General features: G+C 45.6%; 1 protein-coding gene across 12 annotated transcripts in view; it reads right to left on the reverse strand.

Annotated features, from left to right (window-relative positions):
- The window catches only part of TBC1D24 (TBC1 domain family member 24), a 104,068-nt gene that overhangs the window by 78,364 nt on the left and 8,837 nt on the right, over nt 1–16,867 (reverse strand). The window contains exon 1 of one of the 12 annotated variants that reach the window (XM_065558657.1): nt 10,142–13,251. The exons of the other annotated variants lie outside the window; for them this stretch is intronic. The gene's annotated coding sequence lies outside the window, so the exon portion shown is untranslated. Of the gene's footprint in view, nt 1–10,141; nt 13,252–16,867 lie in introns of those variants that run through there. 12 annotated transcript variants of the gene reach the window in all.

The following is a 16,867-nucleotide window of genomic DNA, read 5'->3' on the forward strand; positions in this document are numbered from 1 at the left end:
CTGTGAATTTCTGCTTTGGGGTTTCCACCAGTTTATTCTTGGGGGATGACTATATGATACTGGTCCATTGCAGAGTGAAGTTCATCAGTTACTAGGCGTTCCAGACAAAGTAATACTACTTTGTACTTCTCTATCACCTTCCAACCAAGGACCCCAGAAAGCTTTATGAACATTAATTAACAGGGTGGATTTGATTTAAATCACTAGTCAGGAAGACTCGATTTAATCATGGTTTTCTACATAAAAGTGCATTCTTGTTCGTTGTTATAACCTTCATACATATTCTTCACAACTCAGAGATAGAGAGATGTAGGTTTCATTTTTAGAAGGTACAACTATACATTTTAAACAGTGATTTATTTTGAAAACTTTTCTGATTAGTTTTATAGCTATACTGTATCAGAAAATGAATGATTGTTTGGTTATTTCGTTTACCAAAGGTAATTGAAGCAGTTATTTATGAAGTCATTGGGAGGTGAACTATCCCAATTCAACAGGTTAATCATTAATATTTGGAGGATTTTCTTGCCATGCTGTATTAGGAGAACATCACGAGACAGACATTTAACTAAAACAACGTTAAGTAGTCTGGATTTTTTTCTTCAACAGCAAACATATAATATTTTAACAAAACAAGCACATGTCCCTTGCTTCTCACATTTATCTCCAGACTTCTTCTCCTTGTCCAGATCTATTCTGTCCCCAACAATCTTCTATTCATTGAACTTTTTGAAACTTTGCACTTTTAGAGAGGTAAGGGAATAACTCTGTGTACACAAATTTGCAAATGGACAATAGAGTTGAGGTCTGTTATTTCTCACCTCTATATATTATTTATTTATTTAAAACATTTTTGCTGTTAACAAGCACGTTATCTCTGGAGACACAAATCCAGTTTGAGAACTGCAAAACTAAGCAACTCTGATGGCATCTTCTAGACTGAGCACTGAGTCCCATTGGGTAGATAGAAATATTAACCTATATAATATATACAGAAGCCCCTGAAACCCCATAAGATTGGGTCCCTAATCCATGAACTATCGGAACTCATTTACAAAATTTTTCTTAAACATTACATAAATATATTGTCTCATATTATAGAATTAGAATTTATAATCCCTATTCCATGATGAGATATCTTTGAGTTATAATGTATCTTAATTAAAACTATCTTTAGATAGGTTTTTTCCTCAAAGCATTTTATCAGAAAAATCTGATTTAAATAAAAAAAAAATCCATTTTTTTTAAATCATTGATTTTTATCCACCCTGTTAATTAACCCTCACCACATCTTTGTGAGGAAGGGAAGTATGATCCCATTTTACTGTGACAAAGAAAGGTGACGCATGATGCTTGAGATCATTTCAGTGCAGTGCACTTTACTGCTGGAGTCCAGTGCTGCAATGGATTCACTCTCCTGTCTCATTCTCTGGCACACTTATATTGTGATAGTGCTTTGCCTTAGAGGACAACCAGGGCACAAACACATGAAATTAGTCTATTTCCTGCCAATTGCCTCTCTCCCTTCCTTTTCATTCAGCCTTCTCTTGTGTATTATTTGCTCTCTTATTTTCCTCCCCTGGGGCCTTGCTCACTGAAGGCCTGAACCAAAACTGACTGAAGCAAGTGGGAAACTCCCAGAGACTTCAGCTTTGGATTAGGCCCCCAAAGGCGGTATGTAGCTAGGTGTGTATAGGAGTGCTTGTGAACACTGTCCCATGTGCTTTTGTAAAAACGTCAAGAGAGAGCTGGCTGTATTTTAAAGAATCCTTATTGAGGTTGCAGGAACAAACCATCCCAATGTGTAGAAAGAATACTGGGGAGGGTTAGCTCAGTGGTTTGAGCATTGACCTTCTAAACCCAGAATTGTCAGTTCAATCCTTGAGGGGGCCATTTGGGGCAAAAATCTGTTTGGGGATTGGTCCCCCTTTGAGCAGGGGGTTGGACTAGATGACCTCTGAGGTCCCTTCCAACCCTGATATTCTAGGATTCTAAATATGACAGGCGACCAGCTTGGCTTAACAGTGAAATCCTTGCTGATCTTAAAACGCTTAAAAGAAGTGGAAGATTGGACAAATGACCAGGGAGGAGTATAAAAATACTGCTCATGCATGCAGGAGTGAAATCAGGAAGGCCAAATCAGACTTGGAGTTGCAGTTAGCAAGGAATGTTAAGAGTAACAAGAAGGGTTTCTACTAGGGTTACCATCCATCCATATTTCCCCGGACATGTCTGGCTTTTGCGTCTCTAAATAGCTGTCCAGGAGGAATTGGTAACAAGATTAAAATGTCCGGGTTTTTTTTCTCCCTCGCCTTCCTCCCTACCATGCAGAGTGCAGCTGCTGATTGGGCAGCTGGGCCAATTGAGCCGCTCCTATTGGCCTCCAGCAGCCAGAGCCCTCCCCTGCTCCCCCCTCCCTCTGTCTGCAGCCCTGTGTAACACACAAACCGACCCACCGGGCAGCGTGTTTTGCAAACACGTGGAGCCAGAATGGGGAGGGGAGGGGAGGGGAGGGGAGGGGAGGGGAGTGTTGGATGGATCCCCGGCCACCACCTGCCACCCCCCCTCCGCGCGTGGCCCCCCCCCGCGTGGCCCCCTCGCCTGCCTCTCCCTTGTCTGCTTATACTGCCAGAGCCAGCAGCAACTGCTGTCTGCTGCCCCTGGGTCCTAGCGCCCCCCATCCACTAATGGCAAGGCAGGCTGCCCTTACCCTGCCCTTCCACCCTAGCCCTGAGCCTCTCCAACGCCCCAAACCCCTCAGCCCCAACCCTCATCCCCCCACACCCTAATCCTCTGCCCCAGCCCTGAGCCTCCTCCTGCATCATGAACCCCTCATCCCCAGCTAGAGCCCTCATCCCCCCACACCCTAATCCTCTGCTCCATCCCTGAGCCCCCTCCTGCATCATGAACCCCTCATTCTCAGACCCACAGCCCTCACACCTGCATCCCCTCCTATCCCCAAACTCCCTCCCAAACCCCCTCTCCCTTCCCACACACCCCCTCCTGCCCTCAAACTCCCTCCCAAAGCCTGCACCCCTCCCTTTGCACCGCCTCCCACCCCCAAACTCCCTCCCAAAGCCTGCAACCCCTCCCTTTGCACCGCCTCCCACCCCCAAACTCCATCCCAAAGCCTGTACCCCTCACCCCCTCCTGCACACCCACCCCCTGCCCCAGCCCGGAGCCTGCACCCAAACTCTATCCCAGAGCCTGCACCCCTCCTGCACCTTAATCCCCAGCCCAGGATTTGCACCCCAGACCTCCTCCCCCCACCCAACCCCCCTCCCAGAGCCTTAGGCAGGTGGGGAGGGGTGGGTTCTGGGCTCCACCAAAATTTCTATAATCCTGCCACCCATGCGAGTGGATAAGGATCAGGGCAGTCAGGGGACAGGTAGGGTCCTAAGGGTGGGGGGTTCTCAGCAGGGGGCAGTCAGGGGACAAGAAGCAGGGGTGGGGTTGGGGTTTTGAGGGAGGCAGTCGGGGGTGGGAAGTGGGAGGGAGTGGAGGGGGGAGGGGGGCGGGGCTCCCCCCCCCGTGTCCTCTTTTTTGATTGTGGAAATATGGTAACCCTAGTTTCTACAGGTATGTTAGCAACAAGAAGAAGGGCAAAGAAAGTGTGGGCCCCTTACTAAATGGGGGAGGCAAACTAGTGACAGAGGGTGTGGAAAAAGCTAATATACTGAATGCTTTTTTTGCCTCTGTCTTCATGAACAAAGTCAGCTCCCAGACTACTGCACTGGGCAGCACAGCATGGGGAGGAGGTGACCAGCCCTCTGTGGAGAAAGAAGTGGTTTGGGACTATTTAGAAAAGCTGGATGAGCACAAATCCATGGGGCCGGATGCGCTGCATCCGAGGGTGCTAAAATAGTTGGCAGATGTGATTGCAGAGCCATTGGCCTTTATCTTTGAAATCTCATGATGATCAGGGGAGGTCCCAGATACCTGGAAAAAGGCTAATGTAGTGCCCATCTTTAAAAAGGGGAAGAAGGAGGATCCAGGGAACTACAGGCCAGTCAGCCTCACCTCAGTCCCTGGAAAAATCATGGAGCAGGTCCTCAAGGAATCAATTTTGAAGCACTTAGAGGAGAGGAAAGTGATTAGTAACAGTCCACATGGATTCACCAAGGGCAAGTCATGCCTGACTAACCTAATTGCCTTCTATGGCGAGATAACTGGCTCTGTGGATGAGGGGAAAGCAGTGGATGTGTTATTCCTTGAGTTTAGCAAAGCTTTTGATACGGTCTCCCACAGTATTCTTGCAGCAAGTTAAAGAAGTATGGGCTGGATGAACGGACTATAAGGTGGATAGAAAGCTGGCTAGATCATCGGACTCAACGAGTAGTGATCAATGGCTCCATATCTAGTTTGCAGCCGGTATAAAGCGGAGTGCCCCAAGGGTCAGTCCTGGGGCCGGTTTTCAATATCTTCATTAATGATCTGGAGAATAACATGGATTGCACCCTCAGCAAGTTTGCAGATGACACTAAACTGGGAGGAGTGGTAGATACGCTGGAGGGTAGGGATAGGATACAGAGGGATCTAGACAAATTAGAGGACTGGGCCAAAAGAAATCTGATGAGGTTCAACAAGGACAAGTGCAGAGTCCTGCACTTAGGACGGAAGAATCCCATGCACTGCTACAGACTAGGGACCGAGTGGCTAGGCAGCAGTTCTGCAGAAAAGGGCCTAGGGGTTATAGTGGACGAGAAGCTGGATATGAGTCAACAGTGTGCTCTTGTTGCCAAGAAGGCTAACGGCATTTTGGGCTGTATAAGTAGGAGCATTGCCAGCAGATCGAGGGACATGATCATTCCCTCTATTCAGCATTGGTGAGGCCTCATCTGGAGTACTGTGTCCAGTTTTGGGCCCCACACTACAAGGATGTGGAAAAATTGGAAAAAGTCCAGCAGAGGGCAACAAAAATGATTAGGGGGCTTGAACACATGATTTATGCGGAGAGGCTGAGGGAACTGGGATAATTTAGTCTGCAGAAGAGAAGAATGAGGGGGGATTTGATAGCTGCTTTCAACTACCTGAAAGGGGGTTCCAAAGAGGATGGATCTAGACTGTTCTCAGTGGTAGCAGATGACAGAACAAGGAGTAATGGTCTCAAGTTGCAGTGGGGGAGGTTTAGGTTGGATATTAGGAAAAACTTTTTCACTAAGAGGGTGGTGAAGCACTGGAATGTGTTACCTAGGGAGGTGGTGGAATCTCCTTTCTTAGAGGTTTTTATGGTCAGGCTTGACAAAGCCCTGGCTGGGATGATTTAGTTGGGGATTAGTCCTGCTTTGAGCAGGGGGTTGGACTCGATGACCTCCTGAGGTCCCTTCAAACCCTGATATTTTATGATTCTATGAAATGCAGCAGGAGCAGAGAAGGGAAGTGAAGCTGGAGCCAGCAGGCTATTGCTTGAGCTGGAGTCTTTGTACATGAGCTGCTTTGATGGGTGAATGCACTAAGGGTCTGTGTGGGAGCAAGAAGAAAGTAAGAGGAAAGTAAAGAGACTATCAAAAATCGCTACCTGGCACTTCACTGGCAGATGTGGGAGCACACTGCTGTTTTGAGCGAGAAGACAAGCAGATGGATCTAGACAAGCAGATGCTTTATAAAGCAGTGAGCAAGCGACCAGGGAGCTTTGCGACCAGGGGCCGCTAACAAGGAGTTTCGAGAGGGAGTTTGGAAGGGGAGTGGGAAGGGGGCGAGTTACACTTGCCATTTTTTAAAACCTTTAAACTAGACTATAATCAAAACTTCTTGATTTAAACAAAAACCCTATCATTAACCTAGGTAGCTGTGGGAGAGAATGCAGTCAGAAGCCCAGCAGCAGAGTGGTGGCTATCCTGTTTATTGCACTCAGTGTAGCATGTATGATTACCTGCCCTGCGGGCGGGTGGCGGGCGTATGTATGCATTCGGTGCAAGGAGCTCCTAGCCTTCAGAGACCACATACAGGCTTTGGACGCCAGGGTGGCAGAATTGGAGGAGCTAAGGGAGGCAGAGAGGCACATTGATGAGACTTTCCAGGACACTGTAGATTTGTCCCACCTCCAGTCAGACAGCCCTTGCACTGCTAAGGAGGATGAAAGGCTCAGGGAAGGAGAGCAGTCAACAAGAGCAGAGGGAAACCTTCCCATAGGTGGGACCCTTCTTCCAGATGATGTTGGGGTATCCTCTCGCACTGAAGAACATAAATTGTTGGGCAAGTCAACATGGTTTCCGTAAAGGGAAATCAGGTCTTACTAATCTATTAGAGTTCTTTGAAAGGGTCAACAAACATGTGAACAAGGGGGATCCAGTGGACATAGTGTACGTAGATTTCCAGAAAGCCTTTGTTAAGGACCCTCACCAAAGGCTCTTACGTAAATTAAGTTGTCATGGGATAAGAGGGAAGATCCTTTCATGGATTGAGAACTGGTTAAATGACAGGGAACAAAGGGTAGGAATAAATGGTAAATTTTCAGAATGGAAAGGGGTAACTAGTGGTGTTCCCCAAGGGTCAGTCCTAGGATCAATCCTATTCAACTTATTCATAAATGATCTGGAGAAAGGGGTAAACAGTGAGGTGGCAAAGTTTGCAAATGATACTAAATTGCTCAAGATAGTTAAGACCAAAGCAGACTGGGAAGAACTTCAAAAAGATCTCACAAAACTAAGTGATTGGGCAACAAAATGGCAAATGAAATTTAATGTGTATAAATGTAAAGTAATGTACATTGGAAAAAATGCCCCCAACTATACATACAATATGATGGGGGCTAATTTAGCTACGACTAATCAGGAAAGAGATCTTGGAGTCATCGTAGATAGTTCTCTGAAGACGTCCACGCAGTGTGCAGCGGCAGTCAAAAAAGCAAACAGGATGTTAGGAATAATTTAAAAAGGGATAGAGAATAGGACAGAGAATATCTTATTGCTCTTATATAAATCCATGGTACACACACATCTTGAATACTGCATACAGATGTGGTCTCCTCATCTCAAAAAAGATATACTGGCATTAGAAAAGGTTCAGAGAAGGGCAACTAAAATGAATAGGGGTTTGGAACAGGTCCCATATGATGAGAGATTAAAGAGGCTAGGACTTTTCAGCTTGGAAAAGAAGAGACTAAGGGGGGATATGATAGAGGTATATAAAATCATGAGTGGTGTGGAGAAAGTGAATAAGGAAAAGTTATTTTCTTGTTCCCATAATATAAGAACTAGGGGCCACCAAATGAAATTAATGGGCAGCAGGTTTAAAACAAATAAAAGGAAGTTGTTCTTCACACAGCGCACAGTCAACCTGTGGAACTCCTTGCTTGAGGAGATTGTGAAGGCTACTATAATAGGGTTTAAAAGAGAACTAGATAAATTCATGAAGGTTAAGTCCATTAATGGCTATTAGCAAGGATCGGTAAGGAATGGTGTCCCTAGCCTCTGTTTGTCAAGGTGTGGAGATGGATGGCAGGAGAGAGATCACTTGATCATTACCTGTTAGGTTCACTCCTTCTGGGGCACCTGGTATTGGCCACTGTTGGTAGACAGGATACTGGGCTGGATGGACCTTTCGTCTGACCCAGTATGGCCATTCTTATGTTAGAGCAGGGGTGGGCACATTCTTTGGCCCGAGGGCCACATCTGGGTGGGGAAATTGCATGCAGGGCCATGAATGTAGGGTTGGGGCAGGGGGGTGGGGTGCGGGAAGGAGTGTGGTGTGTGGGAGGGGGTGTGGTGTGCAGGAAGGGGCTCAGGGCAGGGGCTTGGGGTGCTGGAGGGGTGCGGCAGGGCACTCAGGGAAGGGGGTTAGGGTGTAGGAGGGGTGCAGCAGGGGGCTCAGGACAGGGGGTTGGGGTGTGTGGTGCAGGAGGAGTTCGGGGTGTGGGCTCCGGCCCAGCGCCGCTTACCTTGAGTGGTTCCAGGGTGGCAGCGGTGCGCAGCAGGGCTAAGGCAGGCTCCCTGCCTGCCCTAGCCCCGTGCCGCTCCCGGCACCACATCCCTGCGGCCCCTAGGGGAGCGGGGGGTGGAGGGCAGGGGGTTCCACGCGCTGCCCTCACCTACGGATACCTCCCCCAAAGCTCCCATTGGCCGCAGTTCCCCGTTCTCGACCAATGGGAGCTGCAGGGGGCGGTGCCTGCAGGAGAGGGCAGTGTGCGGCGCCCTCTGCCCCCACCCGCTGCAGGGACATGGTGCCGGCTGCTTCCAGGAGCGGCGCAGGGCCCGTGGCGCCATGCGGGGGTGGCAATCCCTTGGGCTGGATCCAAAGCCCTGACAGGCCTGATCCAGCCCACGGGCCGTAGTTTGCCCACCCCTGATCTAGAGTCATAGATCTTTACCGGCTACTTGTGGATTCCTGGTGGTTCTTCTCCAATCCTACGAATCTAGTGTGGTGACATTCCTAGGTTGGGAAACTCTAGGGCAGAGCCCTGATGGCAAAAGAGCCCCAATCAGATCATTGCTAAGGAGGCTTTTCCAGGAAGGATAACACGTTTGAACAGAACCATCAGTCTGTAGGTGATTAACATTAGTAAAGGGTTGTAACATTGTCAAGGCTGTCCAAAGCGCGCCTGCTCACAAATCTGTCTGCAAAGCCTATGAAATCTGTGTGTATTTGAAACAAAATTCTTCAATACAGTGGTGCCCAGCCAAGTACCTGTGCTGGAACCGGTACTTGAAGCCTTTGTAAGTGACAGTCTAGGTTTTCCCCCTGCTCCTTAATGAGCCATGGTCCATTGCCACTGCATGTCCTACATTCAACAGGGCATATTTTATTCTGCCACAGAACTTGGGCTGTTCCAAACTCCAGTCTGATGAGGTCACGAGCAGGGTATGGATCATCACAGAACCATGGCAGAACAGCTTTCGTATAACCACATAGGAGGCACCACTGTGCCAGAAAATCCAACCCCCAACAACTGCTGCTTTTCTGTACTACCCATCTCCTACTGCTTCCATGAGAAAGGAAGGGGATGGGATCCAGCAGTTGGGGGCAATTCAAAGTAGATTTGGTGGAGAAGGAGGAGGCGGGGGGTTCACCAAGATATAGTAGGGACTGGCTTTGGAGTCCCAGACACTTCCTGGCAGCCACAAATCTTCCCTTCTGCCACAGCAACCCTGGAGAACCTGACACTCCAACCTAGGAAACTAGCTGGAACTGTAGTATAAGACAGTGTCCTAACCACCAAAGAACTGGAATGCTTGATACCAGTGAGGACAGGAAAATGCGAAGAGTCATAATTTTTTCCCCTGTCCATACCATAATGAGATTCAACCCAGAAAAGAGTGACAGCCCAAAATGCAGAAAGAAACACAAACCACCTGAGTATTGAATGCAAGAGGAGTACCTGAAAAGCAGTAATGCCAAGAGATACCTATAGATGGTAGCAGACAGCAAACTAGCAAGGAACTTATTATGGCACGTGACATCAAAAAAGCTGTGATTCTGGGCTGAATATGCAGAAACATGTCATGGAGCCAATAATCCTGATTCACAAAGATTTGACAAGATTGCACCTAGAGTACTGTATTAAGTTCTGGGTATCTCAGCAACAGAAAGAGATGGGGTTTAGAAAATAATAAAACTGATAAAGGGGGTGAAGGGAGAAAAGATTAAAAAACTATGCAGAGTGTGATGGGTTGGATCACAGAGACCCCCTTGGGACTGCCACCTGACGTGCTGAGACTACCTCTGAGCCCGTTTTCCCTGGCAGCTTGGGACTTCAGTACCTGTCTTCTTGAGCCAGACACACTAGCCTGCTGCAAACACAGACCCAGGTCTGAACCATATCCCCCAAAAGCTGCAGACTTAACTGAAAACAGCTTAAGAAGTGTTCCTGTCTCTAGCACCCATATACCCAGTTCCCAATAGGATCCAAACCCCAAATAAATCTGTTTTACTCTGTATAAAGCTTATACAGGGTAAACTAATAAATTGTTTGCCCTCTATAACACTGAAAGAGAGAGATGCACAGCTGTTTGCTCCCCCAGGTATTAATTACTTGTTCTGGGTTAATTATTAAGTAAAAAGTGATTTTATTAAATATAAAAAGTAGGATTTAAGTGGTTCCAAGTAACAACAGACACAACAAGGTAAATTACCAAGCAAAATCAAACAAAACACGCAAGTCTAAGCCTAATACAGTAGGAAACTAAATGCAGGTAAATCTCACCCTCAGAGATGTTCCAATAAGCTTCTTTTACAGATTAGACTCCTTCCTAGTCTGGGTCCAGCAATCACTCACACCCCCGTAGTTACTGTCCTTTGTTCCAGTTTCTTTCAGGCATCTCTTTGGGTTGGAAAGGCTATCTTTTGAGCCAGCTGAAGACCAAATGGAGCAGTTTCCAGGGCCTTATGTAGTCTCTCTTGTGGGTGGAAACCCCTTTGTTCTCCTGTGTAAAATCCCCTCAACAAGATGGGGTTTGCAGTCACCTGAGCAAGTCACATATCTATGAATGATTCAGCTTTTTGCAGGCTGATGCCATTGTTTACATGTTAGTTCGAACGTTCCCAGGAAAGCTCAGATGTGGATTGGTATCTCCCAAAGTCCATTGTCAGTTAAGTGTTTCTTGATTGGGCACTTACTGAGAATAGTCCTTTCTCAAGAAGCTGACCAAATGCTTCACTGTGGCTACTTAGAATCAAACAAGTACACAGCCAATATTCATATCTTCAAATACAAAAATGATACACACATACAGACAGCATAATCATAACCAGCAAACTACAATCTTCCCATAGACACCCCACTTCGCCTCCTCTGTATAAGAACTGATGCAACCATAGGAGCCTGGTTGCAACAATGATCTATATGGTCACAGTTTATGTCAATAATATCACACACAGATTGTGTAAGGGGAGACAATTGTCTCAATTGTGTTTAGAGACTGTGAATGTCAAGAAGGGATAGAATTATTTAGCATGCATCAAAGGGGTATAGGTAGGAGAACAGAATGAAATTAAGAAAAGGATATTTTTTGCTGACTCTCAGAAGAGGTTCCTGAGTGAGATCTATTACAGTGTAAAACAGTCCAAGGGAAGTGATGGAAGCTCTGTCAACTACTCTCTCAGGATTATCTGCACTTGCAATGGCACGGACTAGAGGCTTTTCTAGGGTTAGCTTCTACTATTAAACAGTATAAATAAGACCAAATGAAGAAATCGTATATCCTAAAACCATGCACTGAATGTGGATAGCCTTCAAATTGCCATGTTTTCAGTCAATTGACTAGGGGAGAACTGGACAGAACTTTGTAATTAATTAGTTCTGCCACATGTTCTATTCCATTAATAGCATTATCTTTATCTGCTTCCTCTTATTTGTTTGTCATTTGGGCTACTTTCCTTCCATTATCTTTCTTAAAACTGAATTGAAAAGAATGTTCTCTCTACACCAGCAGAAGAGGTTACTGCAGACAAAAATAAGATTTTTCCACTGAAACTCTGCATCAAAAATTAAAACGGTTGGGCCAGCAACTGAAGAGCTTTCTATGCCCATTTGGCAGTAAGATGTCAACTGGAATGCACAAGGAGATTGATGAATGATTAGCAGATACCTATGGCATAGCAGCACTACCCTTTTCAGCAGAATTTATTAAAAGAGAAGAGGAGATTTTAACCCAGGTATCCTGGCCAAATTCTAATGTGGGTGATCATATTCTGCCTTCTTAGACCTCCCCTCAGATGTTCAACTACAGAAGTTATTCTTCTCTTTTCCTTGAAGAGGTGTTGTGTAATATTATTACAGCTTAATGGTTGTCACATTCTACCCTGCAAATGGCTGCATTTCAATATGATTCCTGTAGCTTACAGTCTCCGTAAAACGCTTTGTGTCTTGGCCCCAATTCAGCAAGTTGCCATCTATATGAATATAACATTAACCGATTTCATTAAATTGTAATATATGAAGAATCTGAATAAAATGTACAGTAATTAATGAAACTCTCTCACCACTTGAATAGGATTCAAGAATTATATGACTTCTACCTATGATAATTATTGCCGGTTATGTGATATGTAGGTATCTCTTCACCCTTGCAACTGACATCTGTAATCCCTCATAACCCAAGCCTGACCCCAGATGTACAGTACCTTCCCTCTTAACTTGTGTATATTTAATTTTAAACATTCACTTTAATAATTTTTTTTCCCCATCCTAAGAAAAGTTAAGTAGCAAAATATTGATTTGAGTAATCTTGAGTTAAATCAATCTATCTCTTTAAGGAGAATCTGACAGATTAAAATATTTGTTGGTAATAAATAAAAGGTAAGAACATCTTTTAATATTTTAGATGATTAAATCTACAAATTTTAAACACTAATTGTTTGCATCATCCTCAATCCAGATACTGAACGTAGTCTAGTACAGGGGTAGGCAACCTGCAGCATGCGTTCCAAAGGCGGCACGCGAGCTGATTTTCAGCGGTACTCATACTGCCCGGGTCCTGGCCACCGGTCCAGGGGGCTCTGCATTTTAATTTCATTTTAAATGAAGCTTCTTAAACATTTTAAAAACCTTATTTACTTTACATACAACAGTTTAGTTATATATTATAGACTTATAGAAAGAAACCTTCTAAAAACGTTAAAATGTATTACTGGCACACGAAACATTAAATTAGAGTGAATAAATGAAGACTTGGCACACCATTTCTGAAAGGTTGCTGACCCCTGGTCTAGTCAGTGTAAGTTTTACTTATAGCTTATTTCAAGTCAGTTTTACTTTGATACTTTGGAACTGGCAACCATTGAAATATCTGAGTTACATCACTGCAGGAGAACGTTTAAAAATCTAGAAAATACACTTGCTTTCAGTGAATTTTTTAAAAAATCATTTAAAAAATTGATCTCCAATGTTTTTATTGTTTAAAAATTAAATCATCCTATGTTGACCTGATACTGCCTCCTTAATAAGCCTGATATGCTCAGAGTCACTTGGATAGCTTCCTTCTTATTATGTTTAAAGATCTTGTCAATTCCCTATTAACTGATTGGTGTTAAAGTAACGAAGTTTGCCAAAGCTGACACTTCACCTACATTTTGCACACTTGTGACATACCAATGTACCATGGTTCTGAAATCAACATTATTCATATAAATTAGCAGACGTTTCACTGGCTTAACTGACAATTACCTCCTTTCTCCAAACATCTCGCATATAGTTACCCTGATTTGTACTCTTCGGTTATTGCTAAAACAGTCATCAAACTAAATTGCAGCATATATTTTTATAAATATGTTATACAACATGTTAACAGAAAACAGATTGTCTATTTTCCCCTCCACATAAAGACCATTAGCTAACCTTCTGATGCTGCAATGCAAAGCCATTCCCACACTCTCGCTGGTTTCACATTTAGTTTTTTCCTTATCGCTTGCTGCAGCATTACTAACCTCTGTCTCCTTTGTGTCCCTGGTACACTCATATTTGAGTAGAGTTTACATGTACAGATTATCACATCTACTGCTTCAAAAGTGATTGGCTATTAATTCCTCCACCCCCAATTAAAAACAAAACAAAAAACCTCCCCATTACTTTGAGGAGACATAACTTCACATTCTCCAAGAGCACTGAGCCATAACTGAGATGCTGATGTTTTATACACCAAGGGTAGGGTTACCATTCGTCCGGATTCCCCCGGACATGTCCGGCTTTTTTGAGTTAAAAATCGCGTCCGGGGGGAATTTGTCAATGTCCGGACTTCCCCCCCCATGCAGAGTGTGCGCGGCTTACAGGGCAGCCGGCCGGATCGTGCCACTCGCACGGGCTCCAGCAGCCAGAGCCCTTCCTTCACTTCCCCCTCCTCTCCCCTGAAACTTGAGACCAGTCCCCTCCTCTCTCTCCCTCCCTGCATTCGCAGATCACCGGCTGGCCATTCGCCTCTGCCTCCGGCAGTCTGGAGCTCCGACCCTGCTGCAGCACGGTAAGGGGGCCGGGGGTCAGAGAAGCGGCAGGGAGGTTCTGGGGGGGGGTAGTCAAGAGACAGGGAGCAGGGGGGAGGGTTGGATGGGTCAGGAGTTTGGGGGGGCTGTCTGGGGGTTGGGGGTGTAAGGTTTTGGGCAGTCAGGGTACAGGTGGGGAGGTCTCAGGGGGGGCAGTTAGGGGACAAGGTACAGGGAGGCTTAGGTAGGGGGTGGGGTTCTGGAGGGCAGTTAGGAGCAGGGGTCCCAGGAGGAGGCAGTCAGGGGACAGGGAGCAGAGGGGTTTAGATGGGTCAGGAGTTCTGGGGGGGGGCTGTCAGGGGGCAGGAGTGGGGAGAGGGATCGGAGCAGTCGGGAGAGGGAGCAGAGGGGTTTAGATGGGTCAGAAGTTCGGGGGGGGGCTGTCAGGGGGTGGGGGTGTGGATAAGGGTTGGGGCAGTCAGGGGACAGGTAGGGGGTAGGGTCCTAGGGGGCCAGTTAGGATGTGGGGAAGGTCTCAGGAGGGGGCAGTCAGGGGACAAGAGGCAGGGAGGCTTAGGGAGGGGGTGGAGTCCTGGGGGGCAGTTAGGGGCAGGGGTCCCAGGAGGGGGCAGTCAGGGGACAAGGAGTGGGGGGGGGAGGGTTGGGAGTTCTGAGGGGACAGGAAGTGGGAGGGAGTGGAAGGGGCAGGGGCGGGGCTAGGACAGGACAGGGGCGGGGCTAGGGCGGGGCTCCTCCCGTCCTCTTTTTTTATTGTTGAAATATGGTAACCCTAACCAAGGGGTCCGTGACTTAAAAGGGAATGCAGCAATTTCCTATTGGTACAAAAATACAGTAGAAGAAATGAAGGTCAGCTAATACACTCATAGACTTTAAGGCACTTGTGCTCTTACTCCCTCACTGTGTTCAATCTCTTCTCCAGCTTCTTCTCTACCCCCGTGTGGCAGGGCACTGCTAGGAAAGCCCCTAATCAGCTCCTGCCACCCTGGTACCCAATCAGAGGGAATGGATTGGGGCTGGGTAAATAGCCAGTGCTTGCCTGGAAACTGCCCCCACTTGCAAGCCTCATTAGCGGGAGCTAAAAGGCTGGAAGGAAGTGGAAGGGGGATGGGGATGAAGACCAGGAGGGAAAGGGCAGGCTCAGGGGGCGGAAAGAGCCTACTAGTCTTGCTGGTCAGGCCTGTGTGAGGCCAAGCCATGTAAATAGCCTGTAAATAGTGGGAAACTGGTGGTGGGAACGGACATAAAATAGAGAGTACGGGCGTTGCACCAGCTTGGAGCGTCCCCGAGTCTTTAAGGAGCGGGGCCAAATGGCCGAATCCAACAGGGCATGGCATGAACCCGTTATACCCCTACATTCGTAGCAGCTGACTTAATAAAGAATACTCCCACTATATTAATTTGGAAACAATACAGGGACAATAGAAATCAACATATCCTAATCAGAAGAGGATTTTCTTTAGCAAACAATTTTAGCTAGCTTCCCTGAGTATGCAGATATTTGCACTACAGGGAAAACTAAACATACCATGCTAACACTGGAATCAGTTTCTACATACTAGGATGCAGTTAGTCCAGTTAATCTAAGAGATTTATTAGAATGCTTTCTTTCAAGAGCAGTGAATGGAGTTCAATAGATTGCCTTAATGAGGTTAAATGCAATTTGATCTCCCTATGAACTGCCCCAGGCTTTGTGTACAGCAGCACCAGCTCTCTCATTGCTTACATTGAGATTCTGAACCAGCTTCCTGAGCGTAGATCTGAGTATGCCCTAATACTAATTTATCCAGTGCCACAGAGAGCTGGGTGATTGCTTTCTGCTCTAGCTTCTCTTATAACTTGGGGACAAAGTTCTATAAGACCTGGAGGTCTACCATGAACTAAAATTGCTACACTCCATGTCTCACTTTTACAGCTGGATAAGAGTGCTCAGTAGGATGAGCTGGTTCATGAGTCTTAACCATGTCCCTTGGGACAGCATGCATGGCTACACATGAAGGATAGTGACAGAAAACAGGCATTAGGACCCTATGCTTCAATTATTAAGGCCGCATTAATGGCATCTTAATGTGATCCATCTATAATGCATTTAGTTACCATCAAATGCTCACGAACAGCAGGAGTTAAGTCTCCAGTTGTCCAGAGAGATAACTGGCGCAAGAGATTTCTTTCTTAGAAAGTGTAGGGTGATTTCCAGAATCTCTCAAATTGATGAAGCACAGATAAGCTAAATATACTGTCAAACTGTATATAGAACATGTTGCTAATAACCAAACACAAAGGATTCCAAATGTTCATGATTCTTAAAACCAGAATCTGCACATAATTTCTGATGCAAGCAATTACATTTACAACAAATGTAAAGTAATGCACACTGGCAGGGAAAATTAAAGCTATTCATATAGTTATTCTTGCCAGGAGTCCTATTACTAATGAGATAGATGGATGCTGCTATAATATCAGCATCTACTAATCGCTGAGGATGGTTAGCACAATTAATGAACTTCACACCTGTAGCTAAACCATTCCAAATGTGCATGTTTGATGCCAAAGTTGAACCACTGAACTGGTGGAAGTTGCTGGTCAGTCACCTAGAGGCCAACTTTGTTGCGGTGGCATTTCCAATTTTTGTCTGCAGATGTAGAGAATACTTTCTTCTATGTGACTAGTTCCAATTTCAGAAAGCCATTGGGAGTAGGAAAGCTAAACTTTCTGCTCCAAGAAATGAATAAAAAAGCAGCAGATGAAAATATTCCATTCATAGAATCACTGTCTACTAAATCAAGAGGGATCAGTGAATTACAACAATCTTTTCAGTTCTCCCATTAAGTTAAAGTACTGAGATTTAGAGAATATCAGCATTCCCTACAGTCAATGCTTTAAAACTTCTTTAGTGATTTTTAATACTATTTAAGCATAAAATCAAAGGTGGAAAATACTCAAATCATCTAGTCCATCCCCCCTTTGACAAAGGAGAATCTCCAGGCTACTGAGAGAA

Source organism: Chrysemys picta, chromosome 10, assembly GCF_011386835.1.
Source record: "Chrysemys picta bellii isolate R12L10 chromosome 10, ASM1138683v2, whole genome shotgun sequence".
In the NCBI taxonomy this organism is placed as follows: Eukaryota; Metazoa; Chordata; order Testudines; family Emydidae; genus Chrysemys; species Chrysemys picta.